The sequence below is a fragment of the Eleutherodactylus coqui genome, chromosome 5 (assembly GCF_035609145.1).
Source record: "Eleutherodactylus coqui strain aEleCoq1 chromosome 5, aEleCoq1.hap1, whole genome shotgun sequence".
NCBI lineage: Eukaryota > Metazoa > Chordata > Amphibia > Anura > Eleutherodactylidae > Eleutherodactylus > Eleutherodactylus coqui.
In genome coordinates, this window is record NC_089841.1 from 237,810,233 (window position 1) to 237,830,677 (window position 20,445).

Below are 20,445 nucleotides of genomic sequence, written 5' to 3' on the forward strand. Positions count from 1 at the left end.
ATGGTAAGAAAGAGGGAGGCCCCCTTGCTGCAAGGATTTGCTCCCGAAATAGATGATGGCGAAATGCACTCAAAACAACAGAAGCTGCCAGACATGTGAGACCAGCCTCAAATGACTTAGTGTGCACACACTTGATGGACTATTGGACTATTATGGATATAAATGACTAGATGATGGGAGTACTGCTCATGCGAAGCTTAACTGACTGCTTGTTTTGTGTGTGCAATAAGTGAATTATGTTGATATGTGTGCTGATAATGTATGGGTTAATTAACAGGGAGAGTTACATTCTTGCTATGCAATTATATGTACTGGTCTGGCAGGGCAATTCCTACTGGTGCTGTCTTGTTTGACCAGGACGTATTGAAACTGGTGTCCCGAAAAGCTCCAGGGCTCCGTTTACAAAGTGTAACAAAGTACATAAACCACCACAGGTCACGTGTGGAATAACAGATGGAGAGGAGAACTTTTCCTATATGACTCAGAGTTTGAGAACGTACCTGCCTATAGCGGATGTCCCATCCTGATAAGAACAGACCTGACTGACATTTCTTGTCTACTCACTGTCCCTACCTGGGATAGAAGTAAACAACTACGTAAGAATACAACTACCACCAATAACCATGGTACTTAACTTGAGATGAGCAGGGAAAAGCAGGAGACCAAAATCCAGCTCTGATCCCAACAACCATCAGCTAAAGACTGAGAATAATCAGCACAGGGCCACAGCCAAGACAGGAATAAAAAGCAACCCTAATTGCTAGGCAGATGCAACAGGTAGCAGAACACTCCTATAGACATTCCCGCCAGTGCTAGTGAAAGCGGAGAGGAAAATCTAAAACAGCACTAGCATAAACCAGACCTCCGTGAACAAAAACCCAAACCTGCCACAACTGGTGTTAGGTGCCATAGAGGCCTTATGACATGGAACCTCAGTTATAATGGCTGTATTAGATGTACCTTATGCACCTCTGCATCTGTGAGTAGGTAGAGCTCTAAATTACGTGTGAATGTGAGATGCTTTGCATTATATGCAGATGGCATCCATGGTGTCTTGAGGCCGCGATGTTACAGTGTGCCGCAGACCTCCTGAAATAAAGTGGGCAGTGTTACAGAGGAAAACGGGCAGATCAATGAGTGAGAGACGATCTGTATTATGTGCAGATGCTCGTATCTGTGGTGCTTTAGGCTGCAAGGTTTATGTTATGCAACGGACCTCTGAAAATATGATGATGATGATAGTATGAAATCCAAAGACAGAGATGTATTGATGCTAATGTGTGATGAATGCCTCGCCATCCCGAAGACGCTATATTTTGTGATAAGCATCAGTAGCGTGAGATCCGGCTAAAGTTGACATGCAATGTTTAAAGTATAAAGAACCCTCCTACGGAGCAAAAACATTCCCATCTGGTTTTAGTTCAGTAAAAGTTTACTTTTCCATTAAAAATGTGCTGGCTCCGCCCCCGTTAGTCACTGCTGCGCCATAATACCACCAACCACCTGCTTCCACTCTACAGCCTCTGATTGGCAGGGATCAGTCACCTAACTCCGGCTCGCAGGGCAGCAGCGCTGGATGGTGGCTGAGGAGAGGTAAGTACCATTTGTTTTATTGCTTTAAATCATTTGGATCTAAATTTTGCAAAGCTTATTTTTAGCCAGGCGACCCCTTTATAGGGGCATTGGGTGTTGAATTTGGAGAAACTACTTATTATATTAATTGCATTCGTTTTTTACATTGTTCTTGTTCGATTTGGTTTTTTTCGCAAACAGCTGAAATTTTGTAAATTTGGCAAATAAACCTAATTTGTAACGGGGGTTAATTATATTTGATTGCAATCGTATACATATGTTAAAACTTAATGGTGTTTGATGAACCACAGTGAAACCTCCCAAGAAGACCTCCACTTTGAGAGGACCACCCCCCAAAAGACAGCTTTTTCTTCTGGTGTTTGCAGCCGCATCTGTGGCGGAACCTTCGGTCGGAGGTTACAGCGCAAATGTGAAACCAGACTAATAAAAACATTTCCTTCCTGAACCTTATTTATAACTTTAACATATTTAAAAGCAAACTGAAAAATTTGTAAAAAGTGGAGTGAAATGGAAAAAAATCCACCATCTTTGGTGGGGGCTCGTTTCTACGTTGTACATAATGCAGCGAAAATGACTTGATAACTTTTTTCTCTGGGTCAGTACGATTATGATCATATAACATTTATATTGCTTTTTTCTGCAGAACTACTTTAAAAAAATAAAATATCTTTGAAAAATAAATTAAGAAATTTTTGGCTGCCATCTTCTGGTAGCCATAACTTGTTTATGGCTCAGCCAATCACAGGCAGCGCTCAGCCAATCATTGAATACATTGAAAACACGCTGGTATGAATGAGGCCAACAATGTGAGCCGGCAGAGCTGTGGTTTGGGCATTCATTTCTTGTTTTTATTATAACAGAAGAAAGTTATGATGCGTTACATGTGGAATCTTGATCTCGCTGCCAGATCACTATGATCGAGCAGTTTTGCTTTAACCAGTCTTAACTGGCATGAAATGTAGATCAAAGGTCGCAGAAGCACGGTACAGTTCCTCAGACACCATTATCTTTAGCAAATATATGTTTTCAAACAAAGTTATTCAATCCCCACTGCAAATTAGGTTTATTTGCCAAATGTATAAACTTTTAGCTGTTTGCAAAATAAAATGTATCAAACAAGAATTCAAAGAGCTTGGTATATAAGGCCTCCTTCCCACGAGCGTGACGGGCTCCGCAGCGTAATATTCCGCTGTGAAGCCCGTCACGGCGCCCCCCAGAGCCCCTATACTTACCTGCGGGAGATAGCGTGAAATCGCTTCCCCGCCCACCGCCGCGCGTCACCGCCCGTCACCGCCCACCGCCCTCGCGTCACCAGCCGTGTCACGTGACGCGGCCGGACCGCGTCATTTGGCGTCATATGACGCGCGGCGGTGGGCGGGAAAGCGTTTTTTCACGCTATCTCCCGCTGGTTACAGCGGGAGATAGCGTGAATGGACGGCTTCCATTGACTGCAATGGAAGCCGTCAGTGCGTACAGCCCGTCCTCACCCGCAGAAAATAGAGCATGCTGCGGGTGAGGACGGGAGAAATCGCGGTGCGTAATTCCGCGGTGGAATTACGCATCGTGAGCATTGTGCTATTAGGTTCAATAGAACCTAATAGCTGCGGGCAACGCAGCGGATTTTCGCCGCGAATTACGCGGCGGAAATCCGTTCGTGGGAAGGAGGCCTTAGCCTACGACCTACATCACTGCAGGGGGAGGCAGAAAGGCCAGAGCAGCTGTGTGTACTGCTTGGCAAGTAGATGACGGCGAAATAAACCCAAAACAACAAATGCTGCCAGACATGTGAGACTGGCCTCAAATGACTTAGTGTGCACACACATTTCATGGACTATTGGACTATTATGGACATACTGGACTAGATGATGGGAATACTGGTCATGCGGAGCCTAACTGACTGCTTGTTTTGTGTGTGTAATAAGTGAATTATGTTGATATGGGTGCTGATAATGCATGGGTTATTTAACAGGGAGAGTTACATTCTTACTATGCAGTGTTTTGTACTGGTCTGGCAGGGCAATTCCTAGTGGTGCTGTCTTGTCTAACCAGGACGTACTACACCCGGAGTCGTGAACAGCTCCAGGGCTCTGTTCACAAAGTGTAACAAAGTACATAAACCACCACAGGTCACGTGTGGAATAACAGATGGAGAGAACTTTTACTATATGACTCAGAATTTGAGAACGTACCTGCCTATAGCGGATGTTCCATCCTGATAAGATCGCACCTGACTGACGTTTCTCGGTCACTCACTGTCCCTACCTGGGAAAGAAGTGGACAACCAACTAAGAATACAACTACCACCAATAACCATGGTACTTAACTTGAGATGACCAGAAAAAGCAGGAATGACAGCTGAGTGCTGCTTGTGATTTATCACAGCGGTCAGCCAATCACAGGTAGCGCTCAGCTATTCATTGAATACATGCTCTTATGACTGAGGCCTAAAAATGTGAGCTGGTAGAGCTGTGGTTTGTGCATTAATTTCTTGTTTTAATTATAATGTAAGAAAGTTATGATTAGAGATGAGCGAGAATACTCGTTAAGGCGCTTTACTCGAGAGAGCATCACCTTTTTCGAGTACCTGCTGGCTCGTCCCTGAAGATTCGGGGGGGGGGGGGCTGCAGAGGGCGGGGGGCGGCGGGGGGCTGCAAAGGGGAGTGGGTTAATATCTCTCTCTCCCTACCGATCCCCTCCGCAACCCCCCGGCCCCCCCGTATCTTCAGGGACGAGCCAGCAGGTACTCAAAAAAGGTGATGCTCTCTCTCGAGTAAATGGCCCTAACGAGTATGCTCGCTCATCTCTAGTTATGATGTGTTACATGTGGAATCTTGATCTCGCTGCCAGATCACTATGATCGAGCAGTTTTGCCTTAACCAGTCTTAACTGGAATGAAAAGTAGAACAAAGGTCGCAGAAGCACGGTACAGTTCCTCAGACACCATTATCTTTAGCAAATATATGTTTGCAAACAAAGTTTTTCGATTCCGACTGCAAATTAGGTTTATTTGACAAATTTACAAACTTTTAGCTGTTTGCAAAAAAAAAATATCAAACAAAAATTCAATTCAATTTTGGGGAAAAATAATTAAGTTATTTACTTTACCATCTTCTGGCAGCCACAACCTTTTTATTCTTTTGCCTAAATAGTTGTGTGAGGGCTTGTTTTTTGAGCGTAGTCCTGCAGTTTCTACTGGTGCCATGCTACATATTACTTTTTGATCGTTTTTTATTCCATTTTTTCTTAGGGATGGAGTGACTAAAAAAATGCAATCCTGAAGTTGTGTATCTTTTTTTCTGATGATGTTCACCATGCAAAATAAATAATGTGTTACTTTGATAGATCGCTCTTTCTATGGACAAAGCGATACCAAATATGTTTTTGTTTTTTTATTTTCATTTTTCATTATGAATATAGGAAATGATGGGAGGCTAAACTTTTATTACCTTTTATTTTTTTTAAATAGTTAATAAACTTTTTTTAAACAGATTTTTACATAGTTTTTTTGTTCCCATAGGGGACTTGAACATGCACTCATTTAATCACTCCCTCAGTATAAAGAAATACCATCGTATTACATTACACTGCAATCTGACAGGCAATATGCAATGGCAGCCCTGGGGGCTTTCAGAAGGCCCCTGGCTGCTATTGCGACTGAATGGCACCCCACGATCTCATCGCAGGGGTGGCCAGTTGAGACTTCGATTGGGGCCTTTAAATGTTGCTCTCAAAATTGAAGGCGGCATTTAATGGATTAACCGTCATGATCAGCTGGCGCTCTGATCACGAGTGTTGCTGGGGGGTGTCAACTGTAAGCAAGAGTCAGCACCTTGTATGAATCAGCTCCAGAGCCCTCTCCATACAGACCCCGCACGCCCAGGATGTGGCGGTACGTCCTGGAGAGTTAAGGGTTAATATACCTCTAATACCTTAGCTGTTACTCATTGAAGGGTTATTGGTGATTAATGGATTTTATGCAGTTTATAGAAGCTACATTGTAGGGCTTCATGTTGTACCTAAATAATAAATGCTATTCTCTTTAATAATAGGGCAAGGTGAGATATTATGAACATATCACTAGTAGTTTTGAAAACATGCCAGCTGGATTCATTGAAATGCTTAATGAAGAGAACATCGAGAAATCAATTTTAAAAGCGTAAAGGCGTATTCCAAGTGCAAGAGGGCGACACTGCCTCTGTAACTAGTGTTACTGCGGTAGTACATCAGCTATTGGCTGCCATTAGGATCTGCAATCTGGTTAGAGATCTGGGTCCATCTTTGACTGGAGAGCTAGGGGGCAGCTAGTAACAGGTGCTCTTGTGATGGCTAACAGGGGGAGATTAGGCCTGTGATTATCCAAAGGTACTCCATGTGGGTCAACTGGCCACCCTGTGAGACCCCAAATCAGGCAGGGAATACAGACTGAGGAACTGAGCCACAGCAAGGGAGGAGTCACTAAGTGGAGAGAAGAGGCATCATATAGAGGTGCAGTAGCTACAAGAGAGAAACTAAGTATCCCCGTGCCTGGAAACAGCCTCAACCTATGATTGAGAGCGAGAAGTTCTTTGGATAGGAGATAAGGACAGAGGCCATTTTTCTTTGATCCTCAGGAGATTTAACAGTATTCACTACCAAGTAAATGAGAACTGAAGTAGATTAAAAGTGAGCGCATACACTGCATTTGAAAGTCTTCTTACCCTTTCACTTTTTTACATTTTGTTATGTTGTGCCCTTGTGCAAATTTAAAAAATTCACGTTTTCCCCGTCATTCTACACTCAATACCCATAATTACCAAGTGAAAATTGAATGTTAGAAATCTTCGTAAATGTAAAAAAAAGACAAACTAACATTTTACATTGACATAAAAATATTCACACCCTTAGATATGACACTTGAAATTTAGCTCTGGGGGCTACCAATTTCTCTTGGTCATCTTTCAGATGTTTCCACACCCTGATTGGAGTCACCTATGGTAAATTTGGTTGATTGGATATATTTTTAAAACACAACTCCCCCTGTCTATATAAGCTTTTACAGCTCACAATGCATATCAGAGTCAAAACCAAGCCATGAGGAGGGAAGAACTGCCTGTAGAGCTCAGAGACAAGATTATGTGGATGCACAGATCTGGAGAAGGAAACAAAAAAGTTCCGTTGCAGTGAAAGTTCCTATGAACACAGTGCCCTCAATCATTCTTAAATGGTAGAAGTTTGGAACAACCAGGACTCTTCCACCAAACAAAGTAATCAGGTAACCAAGAACCCAATGGTCACCCTGACTGAGCTCCAAAGATCTTGTGTGCAGATGGAAGAAACCTGCAGAAGGTCAACTATCACTGCAGCCTCCACCAATCTGGGCTTTTTGGCAAAGTGGACAGAATGAAGCTTCTGCTTAGTAAAAGACACATTAAGGCCACCTGGAGTTTGCCAAAAAGCACCTGAAGGACTTTCCGACTATGGGAAACAAGATCCTCTGGTCTGATGAAACAAAACTGACTTTTTGGCATCAATTCTAAGCATTCTGTCTGGAGGAAACCAGTACTGCTCATCATTTGTCCAATACCGTCTCTACAGTGAAGCATGGTGGTGGCAACATCATGCTGTGGGGGTGTTTTTCAGCAGTTGGGACAGGAAGACTGGTTAGAGTTGATGGAAAGCTGAATGGAGAAAAGTATAGAGAACTGGAATGTATAATGTCACCAATATACACTAAATGGGGTACTGCTAGGGAAAAGTGATATGGAAAAAGACCTTGGAGTACTAGTGGACTGTAAACTTAATTGGAGCAATCAATGCCAATTAGCCACTGCAAAATCAAATAAAGTTTTGGGATGCATTAAAAGAGGTATAGGGGCGAGGGACGAGAACATTATTCTCCCACTATATAAGGCACTTGTCAGGCCTCACATGGAATACTGTGTACAATTCTGGGCACCGGTGCTCAGGAAGGATGTTGCAGTGCTTGAGGGGGTTCAAAGAAGGGCAACTAAACTAATAAAGGGACAGAGAGGACTGGAATACCCAGAGAGGCTAACAAAATTGGGATTATTTACCCTGGAAAAAAGACGGCTATGGGGCAACCAAATAACTATTTATAAATACATTAGTGGACAATACAAGGATCTCTCCCATGATCTGTTTATACCCAGGACTGCGACGGTAACGAGAGGGCATCCGCTACGTCTAGAGGAAAGCAGGTTTCATCACCAACACAGAAGGGGGTTCTTTACTGTAAAAGCAGTGAGACTGTGGAACTCTCTGCCTGAGGACGGGGTAATGGCAAAATCAATGGAGAAATTAAGGAGGGGACTAGATGCCATCCCAGAGCGCCATGATATTACAGGATATAGACATTAAATGGCCAGCAGGTTTGTTGATCCGGGTCTTAGAGTCAGGTAGGAACTATCAAGCGTTGATCCAGGGACTATTCGGACTGCCATTGTGGAGTCGGGAAGGCATTTTTTTCCCCCAAGAGGGATAATTGCCCTTGCCTCATTGTTTTTTTTTTTTGCCTTGCTCTGGATCAACAAGGTGGTGGAAACAGGCTGAGCTAGATGGGCATTGTCTTCATTCAGCCTAACACACTATGTTACTATGGTGTAACTATAGGGGATGCGGTGGCACCCGGGACCAGGAGCCTTAGGGGACCCATAAGGCCTCTCTTCTCTATATAGGGAGCCCAGTATTATGAATAAAACATTATAGTTGGGGGCTTGACATATACCCAATCGAACATCTCTGGTGAGACCTTGTAGTGTCCCAGAACGTCATCCATAACTGTCATACAGGTCCGTCTTATGTGGATGCACTGTGAAAATTTGTCATGTCTATTTTCTGTATGTGTGTTGCACAGCTGCAGCGTCTGAAGAGTTAATTCCATTAAAGCCATTGCTTGTGAGCTCTGCTGCATGCTGGATGTATCTATCTTACAGTGTCATGTGACGTGGTATGGATGAATCTATAATTATGAGTGATTGGGGTTCGAGGAGGAGTTCCATCTTCCTGGCTGAGGAGCATCCATCTAACACCGGACGGTTTGCTACTACAGAGGCGCATGAGGGCACCATCAGCCCTTATTTTGCTGAAGATGGAGGAGAAAGAAAAACTGCTTAACCGTATATGAATCACATATAGTGAGCCTAAATGTTTTTCCCCAAAAACCCCCATTACCAGAGAACCTTTTCTACGACAAGATCAGTGTAGAAGTCTACCGAACCTCTGAAAATAATCTTAAGTCTGTTTGATGATTCCTATGATTCCATCTGAAGTCTGGATCACCGTACAGTGGTACACCCTTAACTGACACCCATGCGTGCTGAAGTCTATGAGAGCGGGTCGATCATTACTGCCATTCTGTGGCCAATGACTTTCATGTCAAGTTTCTCTGAATAAGTACTAATTTGCCTGCACTGTAAACTCTGCCTGCTGAAGTTTGTTGTACCGTGTTTAAAAGTCACTAGTAAAGTTTTTACCAGGCCTTCACTGTTCCAGAGGATCCGAGGTACTATACACTTGTCCAGTTTAATTAATCTGCCGTGTATGAATGCCGGTGTGTGGAACGGTGGCGTCACAAACTGACAACTACTACCCCCTAATCCTGAGGACTACTGGCCCTATCCTCTGCTGCGGTAACTCCTTTCGGGACCAGGAGTTGGTAAGTGCCACCGTGACAGATCCATGCACTACCTCTCAACTCCAGCTGTACGTTCGGATAGAGAGCCACATCCTTTCCTCCGGTAACTCCCTCCGGGAATGTTACAGTTGGCAGTCACGAACAGTATATATATATATATATATATATATATATATATATATATATATATATATATATAATATATATATCTCAACCTCATAATGGCCGTCCGCAAATAGCCCCCATCCAACCTAACAGATTTTAAGAGGATCTGCAGAGACGAATGGCAGAAAATCCCGAAATCAAGGAGTGCAAACTTTGTGGCATCATACCTAATGACACCCAATGCGCGTTGGTTAGGGCTGAATGCAAAAATAAAAAATATTTAGAATAAGGGCTCCTTCCCATGGCCGAATTTTCGTTGCGTAATTCGCAGCGGAAATCCGCTGTGTTGCCCGCAGCTATTAGGTTCTATTGAACCTAATAGCTCAATGCTCACGGCGTGGAATTCCGCATCGTAAAATCGCCCGTCCTCACCCGCGGCATGCTCTATTTGCCGCGGGTGTACGCGCGGACGGCTTCCATTGCAGTTAATGGAAGCCGTCCATCACGCTATCTTCCGCTGTAGCACAGCGGAAGATAGCGTGAAACCGCTTCACCGCCAACCGCGTCATATGACATGGCCGCCACGTCATGTGATGCTGTGGGCGTGTCATATGACACTGCAGGCGCGTCACGCGCTCTATTGCGCATGCGCGCCGAAGCGTCATGCAGGACGTAGGATGCCGGATCCGGAGGTAAGTATTGGGGTCTCTTGGGGGGCGCCGTGATGGGCTCTGCTGTGGAATTCCGTGGCGGAGCCCATCACGGCCGCGTGAAGCCGGTCTTATAGGCTAATTTTAACTATATACAATATTTCTGTCCTTTACTAATGGAAGCTGAAACAGCAGTTCTTGTATCCAGCTGTAAAGCCTATATACTGTATACGTTAGCCGACTCCTCAGAATACGCTGTCGTGTACATTGGGAAGTACACGGTCTCTGACCATTCTGTGGCATTGTTCAGCAGTCCTCCCAGCTGCAGGCTGCATTGTGCAACAAAAGGTCAGTTCTGCAAAAGTAATAAAATCCACAAGTTTTATTTACCGTTTTATAGTATTCTTTGCAAAACCCCTTTTCGTGAATCATTGGTACGTAAGCTGGCAATAAACGTATCAATTAGAGTAAAGGTTTTATAGATGTCTTCAAGATACACAAGCATTGCTCAATCTCTGGTGAGAGCATTATCATTGTAGTCTAGGGCTGGCTGTATGACAAGAGGGAGGAAGCAGCAATAACACGGGTTACACATTAGAGGAGGGGCACACGTTAGCTGGAGGGGAAGTTATTTAAAAGACCTGGAAACTGAGCAATCTGCGGTCAGGCGGGGACAAGAGAGGCAGCACATATTCCTTACAAGAGGATTAGAGTGTTTGGTGATTCATTACTCAAGCAGGTAAATTTAGAGTTTCTTCGAAAGCAATGATGATAACGCGCTCTAATACTGCCAGAGACCTGCAGCTTCTGTATGGTGAGCCGTATACGGTCCTCACATATTGTAGGGGCGCTATGACTCGTAGCAATCTGTTGAGTATGTACAGGATATGTTGGGTTTATCTACATAGGATCTTTGTACTTTCCAAGGTTCCTTTTAGACAAGCTGGCTCTTGTTTGAACAAGCGAGAGACGTCACCGCTAATTGTTCGCACTGTGACCGGTAAATGTATCGTTGGCTTGTCCAAACAAGGATTTTTCCATCCCTGGATAAGGGACTGGATGAGCGCTGTCTAAACCGAACGATAAGCGAACGAGACAACGATGATTTTTATGTCTGCATAACATGAACGATGACCGAAAAGTGATGGATTCGCGTTCAGTCGTTGGCTTGGATGCGGCGCAAAAAACGTCTCGCATCGCATCCGTGAAATTCCGATCTTTACGTAAGTGTTTCATGCGCGATAGAGGATTCCAAGGGTTTCCCATTAAGTTTCAGTGGGAACACATCGCACTTGCATGCACATGGCACGGAATGCAAGTGCCACGCAATGTTTTTAAGGTCCCATTGAAAACAATGGGAGATACATTACAAGGAACGCAAAAAAATAGGACGTGACAATTTTTTCACCCCGCAGCATCGCAGTGAGGGGAACAAAAAACGCACATGTGCATGACTCCATTCAAGAAAATGGAATCCATATTCGCACGAGTTTTGAGCTCATGTGCATGTAGCCTTAAGCAGAAGGGCTAGTTGCACTAGCATCATTTTCACTTCTGCATCATGTTGCCCCCACTTTTTTTCTCCTTAGCAACTATTCACAAGAATGTCCAACCTCTGATTTTTTAAAAATAGGACTGAATGAGTTTCTCTCTCTTCCGTGCACGGTGATGATATATTCACACTTGATAGATTTGTTGCAGAAAATCGTTTTTACTTTCAATGGGGCCGCGGCTGCTGCTGAATTCAATGAATGGCCAAGTGCTGCCTGTGATTGGCTGAGCGCTGTGACCAATCACAGGCAGCTTGCAGCTGTCATTTAATGAATGGCTGAGAGCTGCCTGTGATTGGCTAAGCGCTCAGCCAATCAGATGCAGCCCTTTCAGCAGGTGGGGACTCTAAATCCCCACCTGCAGAAAGAACTTTATTACAGTAATAGGACCTAAGCTGCTAGATGCGACTGAGCCCCAGCAGCACTGGAGAGGTGAGTATTTTTTTTAATTTTTTACACCAGATAGGAATGATTTTCAGGGAAGGACTCATATTTAAAGCCCTTACCTGAAAATCACTGCATGAGTGCCAACATCCTATTGCTTTCAATGGGAGAGCTTCGTGATCCTCTGCCACAGCTGTGGAAGGGATTCTTTACTGCCTGCGGGGAGTCCCCTTGTCACTGAATACTGTGACAGTGCTGTCGCAGTGGTCAGTGACAAGGGGACTCTCTGTGGAGATGAAGAAATCCTCTGCCACAGCTGTCACAGCTGTGGCCGGGGATTCTTTACTCCTCGTGGGGAGTCCCCTTGTCACTGAACACTGTGACAGTGCTGTCACAGTGTTCAGTGACAGGGGGACTCCCCGTGGGGAATATTTACATGCACCATGGACCTATGATGCACGTATGTCCTATGTTTTACAGGTACGTGCGTTTGCACGCCTGTAAAACACGGACATGTGAACACGCCATAGGGAACCAATGGTTCTAAATAGATGCGTGGTTTTGTGCGCACCTATGTACGCACACACTCATATGAATGCACCCTTATTAGCACATAATGTGTTGAAACATAGCAAAGTTTGACTACAGAAATTGTGTTGAAAAAGAAGAAAAAAATAAATAAAAATGATATATATATATATATATATATATATATATATGTAAAATATAACATTTTAGGTAACTGAGAAAGACTTAAAGTTAAAATTAAGTATTAGCAGACTGTCCTATAGCCAACTGTACCTCCGTGAACTTGTTTTCAAATCTGATAACTATGTACAATATTCCTCCTTCTGCAAGCCAGAGGGTACAAAGGTAAATTAGCTTTTATTGTAATAGTTTGTAAATTTAATAGCATGGGAGGTAGTGCATTCTACCGCTCAGAGGCAGTTTGGATGTGGATCTATCGTCCAGAGGTTGAGCTAGGGGGTTCCAAAGGAGGGAGTTGGTGCGGGATGAGAAGTGTGGTAAACAGTTTTTCTGAAGGGCATCCAGGGGCTCCATCTGTGAATGAATTTTAGGTGTTGTCTATTTTCCCAAGCTGCCAACTGCTCTATTCTGCAGGTGGAGTCCAGTTTATTGAACCTAGCCTATATGGTTGGTGGTTCCTGACCTCTCCAACATGCTGGGATCAGTAGCTTTGCTGCCATAATAATTTGTGTTGTTAAGTCATTTCATCTAGGGTAAAAGGAATTTGTTGGTAACCAGAGCAAGACTAGTTATGGGGAAGGGGGGAAGATCATTTCCTTCCTGTGATTAGTTTTATAAGATCTTATTTATTGGACCCGATGACCCTGGAGGTCCTTCCAACTCTACATTCTCTGATCTGAGATGGTATTCCAGAAGCCCTGAATCAGAGGGCCCTCAACCCAGATATGTGACATTGTGCCTTTCTGCAGGTTTTACCTTCAGCATTTATTTGGAACCGGGGTGTGGTTCCATCTGGTGAGGGTCTTCAAAGAGTTTTCCTGAATGTTTATACATCTGGAAAATCCATGGCAGTGTGCAAGCATGCGAGAAATAGATTCTTGTGGAAAGGAGGTTTCCAAATCTCGTTCCCACTCCAATATAAAGTGGGTTTAGCACGCATAGTCTGATGTAAATGACCTCCATAAATTTTCGAAGTCAGACCTGAAGGCAGGGAGGGGAGTAGTAAATATGTTTCTAACTAGGGATGCTCATAATTAATATTGAATTTGATTAAAATCTGTTTACTCAGGCCCAGGAGAGCCAAGGTGCATGGAAAATTTTCCGAAGGCTCTACATGTGTAGACGGTGACAAGGAGGAGTCAAGGGCTGCCTTGTGTTTGAAAAGATTGACCACATTGAGACAGTCCCATTTTGATAAAAGTGTGTGGGTTTTTTAAGTAATATGGCAGAAAACTATTGGAGGATGTAAGAGTTTCAATAATTCTTCCTTGCCATCCGGGAGATTAATGAAAAGTTGATGGAATTCAGTTGTAGATTGATTTCAGTTAGTAATGGGTAGTAGTTTGCTGAGAAGAGGTCTCTGCTTGGTGAGAAAGAAGCCTACGTATTTTCTGTGCCGTTATGGCCATTTAAAGGGCGCTGTTTTTTTTAGGTCCTCTATCTGCTGTGCTGTGTTGAAATGTTAAGCACCCCAGACTTGGTAAAGTTTATTTTAAAATTGGAAATTAATCCAAATATGTCAAAAATGTTTAAAATGAGAGGAAATGCTGATTTGGGGTTGGAGACTATCAAGAGTAGGTCATCACAAATGCATCTGTGGAATGGGTAAAATCAGCCACTCGTAATCCCCTAATTTCCTCTGTCCATGGTGATAATGAAGAGGGGGGGGGGGGATGATGAGCAACCAAGTCTCGTGCCATTGCATATGTTAACCTTTTCCAATCCAATTATTTTTTCTCATCCATTCTCCCCAGCTCCAATTTATTTGGAGCTGGGAAGAATGGATGAGAAAAAATAAATTTCCCTGCACCCTCCTGAACTGACAGAGTTCAGGAGGGTGCAGTTGCTCACTGCACCATGGGGGGGCCTGCTTACCAGTCCGGCGTCTTCCTCATTCTCCCGGCAGGCTCACGGCTCAGCGTTCATGTGACCGCTGGGGGTCAGGTAACACAGGCGGTCACATGATCGCCGGCCGGAATCTCCGTGCATTACATAGCGCTAATTGAGCGCTATGTAATGTGTAAAGGAGAAGGCAAAAAGGGTTAAAAATCCTTTCTGCCTTCTCCTCGGGGGTCCTCGATGAGGACCAGTGCAGGAGTGTATCTGCACCCGATGTGTCTGATGATCGGGTGCAGATGCACTCCTGCACTGCAGTGTCGGGCCTGCACAGACATCGGAGCTGTGGAGGGAAATGATGCCTGCCCCGACATCGGATTGGAAAGGGTTAAAGGCAGGCGACAGGGTGCCGTTAATCCGTAATTTAGTGGAGGGAACTCTGTATATAAGTAAATATGTCAGATATGAATGTGAGAGGGAAGCCAAACGTAATCAGTGAGTTATGCATATATGCCCGACATACTCTATTAAAGCTTTTTCTGTAACAGTACTTAAGAGCACTAAAGGTAACTTGCTGCAAGTGATGTATTACATTTATGAGCCTAGACATGGGATTACCTTCCCGGGGGTTAACAACACCTGTTTTTTCAGGACCAATTATTTGGGTAAGATGCATTGGATTTGGTTTGCCAGAAGTTTGGCCCAGCACTTCACATAGGTAAGATGACCAGATTTTCCCAGGGACAAAGGGGTGTGGTCAGGGGCGTGTCTTATACCGACACATGATTTTACTTCTGTCGTTATAAAAAGTACATGGCCGGTTCAAAAAAAGACAGGGAGCAAATTCCAAAGCATTTCTGCATCCAAAAACAGTCAAAATATGTACCATTGTTGGCAGTAAATAGAAAAATTTTACTTTAACCCTTTGCAATCCAATTTTGGATTCAGGTTTTCCTAGGGGGCTTTCTCTTTCTGCCATTATACAATGGCGCCATGTGCTGGCTAGAGTCAGTACTGCGATATGAGATATGCTGGAGAGGCCCCAGACAACAGAGCAGCCAGTAATATACAGTAAGAATACCCTTCCGGACGTCTTTCGACATCAGAACTGTACAGCCTTCAATCAGAATGTCTCTAGACGTCAGACAGTGGATTGGAAAGGGTTATTAGACACATTGACACAGATTTCTTTTTCCCGATCCCCCACATCAGTGCGTACCAGACCATCACCCCTTCCCACCAACAATACATTCCCATTCCTTCTTTTCCCCAGAAAGACCCTTTTAATTTCCATTCCCCTAATACATTTATGTACATGAAACAGAAGCAGCAGGGACTGGCATCACCAACTCCGGTTTTCCTTTTGCTCTCACACTACCCCTATTTCCCTGAAAATAAGACAGTGTCTTATATTAATTTTTGTTCAAAAAGGTTTAACTTTTTTGCATGTATAGCTGCCTGGACACTATTTAAATTTACTTTTTTAATTAACTGTTGGCAGGGCTTAATTTTGGAGTAGGGCTTATATTTCAAGCATCCTCAAAAAGCCTGAAAAATCATTTTGCATCCTCAAAAATTCTGGAAAATCATGCTATGTCTTATTTTCAGGGAAACACGGTACTAGCCTGCTCCTTTGTCTATAAAAAAAATTGGGAATCCAAGAGAGGAGCTTCTGAAGAGAAAAGCCTAAAAAAAATTAAGAACCTCACCCTGTGAAAACTGGAGGGAGAGTAGCCGGATAGTGACTGATGGCGTTTCAGCCTACCGCTATTTCAGGCTGATCCATTTAGGTTGGAAAGCTTTTTTAGTCAGATCTCCGATGGGGAAATCCTATGAAAAATTTGAGCTAGGCCCATAAGTAATAGTAGAGGGATATCTCAGAATTTTGTATCAACCCCCACTCTCTGTGCAGGGGAAGAGGAAAAAGAGAAGAAATGTTGGCAACTCTTTTAGAAGGTCTTAATTATCCCTGAGATCCCATCCTTAGTGCTCTCCAGTGTGGGAGGGGGTTAAGGTTGCTTATGCTAGGCCTAAAGATGTTGAAAGGCCCGAGGCCTTCACTCCAGTCTGATCTCCCTCTGATAAAACTAGTGGGGTCCCTCGGTTGGTTAGCTTTGGCAGTACTGGGTTGGTGTATTGCTGCAAGGAGCAAGACTTAAGTTCATATTAAACTTTAAAGAGAGTAAGAAACTATAAAAGGTGTAACGATAAGAATTTATTAAAACCAAATGATAATTGAGCAAAGTGGTGAATAATTGTCCGACGCTTGTAAACTATTGGATCTATAGACAAAGGATAATATCTATATACAAAGCATAAAGGTTGAAAGATAGCAAGTTACATTACATCATTAGCTACACATTATTGCCTGAAGGTTACAGATCACATATTACCATCACCAAAGGTTCCCCTCACTTCTAGGGGTTCAACAGATGACCTCCTCATCTGGTCTCTGAAATGTCCAGACTACCCAGAGCTTCTCATCCTTCCATCAGAGAGTCCAGGACTTTTCCTCATAGCTTCCAAAAGCTACTACTCTGTATCACATCTTGTATCCAAGCTGGAGGCAGTACAACAGGGTACTAGAGCCTCCATGCCCGCCTGTATCACATCTTGTATCCAAGCTGGAGGCGGTACAACAGGATACTAGAGCCTCCATGCCTGCCTGTATCACATCTTGCACCCAAGCTAGAGGCGGTACAGCAGTGTACGAGAGCCTCCATGCCAGTCTGTATCACATTTTGTATCCAAGCTGGAGGCAGTACAACAGGGTACTAGAGCCTCTATGCCCGCCTGTATCACATCTTGTATCCAAGCTAGAGGCGGTACAACAGGATACTAGAGCCTCCATGCCTGCCCGTATCACATCTTGTACCCAAGCTAGAGGTGGTACAACTGGGTACTAGAGCCTCCATGCCCACCCATATCACATCTTGTATCCAAGCTAGAGGCGGCCCAACAGGGTACTAGAGCCTCCATGCCTGCCTGTATCACATCTTGTATCCAAGCTAGAGGCGGTACAACAGGGTACTAGAGCCTCCATGCCCACCCGCTTCACATCTTGTACCCAAGCTAGAGGCGGTACAGCAGGGTACAGAGTTCATCCCTCAAAAAAAAACAAAAAAAGGAAAAACAAGCACTCAGAGGATCCATTGATGGAAAAATAAAAACCATAGTGTCTCCTGGAATGCAGCGACTGAAAAGCAAATCTATAAATAATACAAATAAAAAAAATGGGTGTCTAGTGTATTAAAAAAAAAAAGTGAAAACATAAAAAAAAAAGAAATACTGAATAAACCGAACCCCTTTAAGGACACGGCCTATTTTTGGCATAGTCCTTTTGGGCAACGATTTTTGGTAGATTTTCATCTCCATTTTTCAAAATCTATTCAAAACTTTATTTTTCTGTTGACGCGGCCGTATAAGGGCTTGTTTTTTGTGTGGTGAACTGTAGTTTTTATTGGGGCTGTGATTGGGTACATAGACTATATTGTAAAACTTTTTTTTTTTTAATGATCGCAGGGAAAGAAAACGCATCAATTCTGCCATAGATTTTTTTGTTTTTTTTTACAGCATTGATCACATAGCATAAATGACACACTACATTTTTTCTGCGGGTCGGTACGGTTACAACGATACCAAAATTCTTATATTTTTTTTAGGTTTTTCCACTTTTCCACAATAAAAAGCCTTTTTTTGGAAATTATTATTTTTTTCTAAACTCGCTGCATTCAAAGCCCTATAATTTTTTTATTTTTCCATCGACGGAGCTCTTGGAGGGCTTATTTTTTGCGAGACGAGCTGTAGTTTTTATTGGTTTGGAGTACCATTTTGGGGTACATACATTTTTTTTATCACTTTGATTGCGTTTTTTGGGAGGCAAAATGCTAAAAATTAGCATTTTGCCTCAGTTTTTTAGCTTTTTTTTAACGTTTTTTGCCATGCAGGATAAAAAGCGTGTTTGGTTTATTGTACGGGTCTTTACGGACGTGTCGATACCAAATATGTGGGATTTTTTTTTATGCTAATATGAGAAAAAGCATAAGCATAGGGTTTGCTCTCACACTACCCCTGTTTCCCTGAAAATAAGACAGTGTCTTATATTAATTTTTGTTCAAAAAGGTTTAACTTTTTTTTGCATGTATAGCTGCCTGGACACTATTTAAATTGACTTTTTTAATTAACTGTTGGCAGGGCTTAATTTTGGAGTAGGGCTTATATTTCAAGCATCCTCAAACAGCCTGAAAAATCATTTTGCATCCTCAAAAATTCTGGAAAATCATGCTGTGTCTTATTTTCAGGGAAACACGGTACTAGCCTGCTCCTTTGTCTATAAAAAAAAATTGGGAATCCAAGAGAGGAGCTTCTGAAGAGAAAAGCCTAAAAAAAAATTAAGAACCTCACCCTGTGAAAACTGGGGGGAGAGTAGCCGGATAGTGAGGTACTGATGGCGTTTCAGCCTACAGCCATTTCAGGCTGATCCATTTAGGTTGGAAAGCTTTTTTTAGTCAGATCTCCGATGGGGAAATCCTATGAAAAATTTGAGCTAGGCCCATAAGTAATAGTAGAGGGATATGTCAGAATTTTGTATCAACCCACACTCTCTGTGCAGGGGAAGAGGAAAAAGAGAAGAAATGTTGGCAACTCTTTTAGAAGGTCTTAATTATCCCTGAGATCCAATCCTTAGTGCTCTCCAGTGTGGGAGGGGGTTAAGGTTGCTTATGCTGAAGATTCTCTAGACCTAAAGATGTTGAAAGGCCCCAGGCCTTCACTCCAGTCTGATCTCCCTCTGATAAAACTAGTGGGGTCCCTCGGTTGGTTAGCTTTGGCAGTACTGGGTTGGTGTATTGCTGCAAGGAACAAGACTTAAGTTCATATTAAACTTTAAAGAGAGTAAGAAACTATAAAAGGTGTAACGATAAGAATTTATTAAAATCAAATGATAATTGAGCAAAGTGGTGAATAATTGTCCGACGCTTGTAAACTATTGGATCTATAGACAAAGGATAATATCTATATACAAAAGGATAAAGGTTGACAGATAGCAAGTTACATTACATCATTAGCTACACATTATTGCCTGAAGGTTACCGATCACATATTACCATCACCAAAGGTTCCCCTCACTTCTAGGGGTTCAACAGATGACCTCCTCATCTGGTCTCTGAAATGTCCAGACTACCCAGAGCTTCTCATCCTTCCATCAGAGAATCCAGGACTTTTCCTCATAGCTTCCAAAAGCTACTACTCTGTATCACATCTTCTATCCAAGCTAGAGGCAGTACAACAGGGTACTAGAGCCTCCATGCCCTCTGTATCACATCTTGTATCCAAGCTAGAGGCGGTACAACAGGGTACTAGATCCTCCATGCCCTCCCGTTTCACATCTTGTACCCAAGCTAGAGGCGGTACAGCAGTGTACGAGAGCCTCCATGCCCGCCTGTATCACATCTTGTATCCAAGCTGGAGGCGGTACAACAGGGTACTAGAGCCTCTATGCCCGCCTGTATCACATCTTGTATCCAAGCTAGAGGCGGTACAACAGGATACTAGAGCCTCCATGCCTGCCCGTATCACATCTTGTACCCAAGCTAGAGGTGGTACAACAGGGTACTAGAACCTCCATGCCCACCCATATCACATCTTGTATCCAAGCTAGAGGCGGCCCAACAGGGTACTAGAGCCTCCATGCCTGCCTGTATCACATCTTGTATCCAAGCTAGAGGCGGTACAACGGGGTACTAGAGCCTCCATGCCTGCCTGTATCACATCTTGTATCCAAGCTAGAGGCGGTACAACAGGGTACTAGAGCCTCTATGCCCACCCGCTTCACATCTTGTACCCAAGCTAGAGGCGGTACAGCAGGGTACAGAGGTCATCCCTCAAAAAAAAACAAAAAAAGGAAAAACAAGCACTCAGAGGATCCATTGATGGAAAAATAAAAACCATAGTGTCTCCTGGAATGCAGCGACTGAAAAGCAAATCT

The 20,445-nt window shown here is 43.4% G+C and overlaps 1 protein-coding gene across 3 annotated transcripts in view; it reads left to right on the forward strand.

Annotated features, from left to right (window-relative positions):
- The first annotated feature begins 586 nt into the window (after positions 1-586).
- LOC136628451 (prostaglandin reductase 1-like) overlaps positions 587-20,445 on the forward strand; it is a 64,249-nt gene continuing 44,390 nt past the window's right edge. The window contains exon 1 of one of the 3 annotated variants that reach the window (XM_066604371.1): positions 587-596. The gene's annotated coding sequence lies outside the window, so the exon portion shown is untranslated. Of the gene's footprint in view, positions 597-10,595; positions 10,721-11,189; positions 11,205-20,445 lie in introns of those variants that run through there. The other 2 variants (XM_066604370.1, XM_066604372.1) reach the window with 2 other exon arrangements.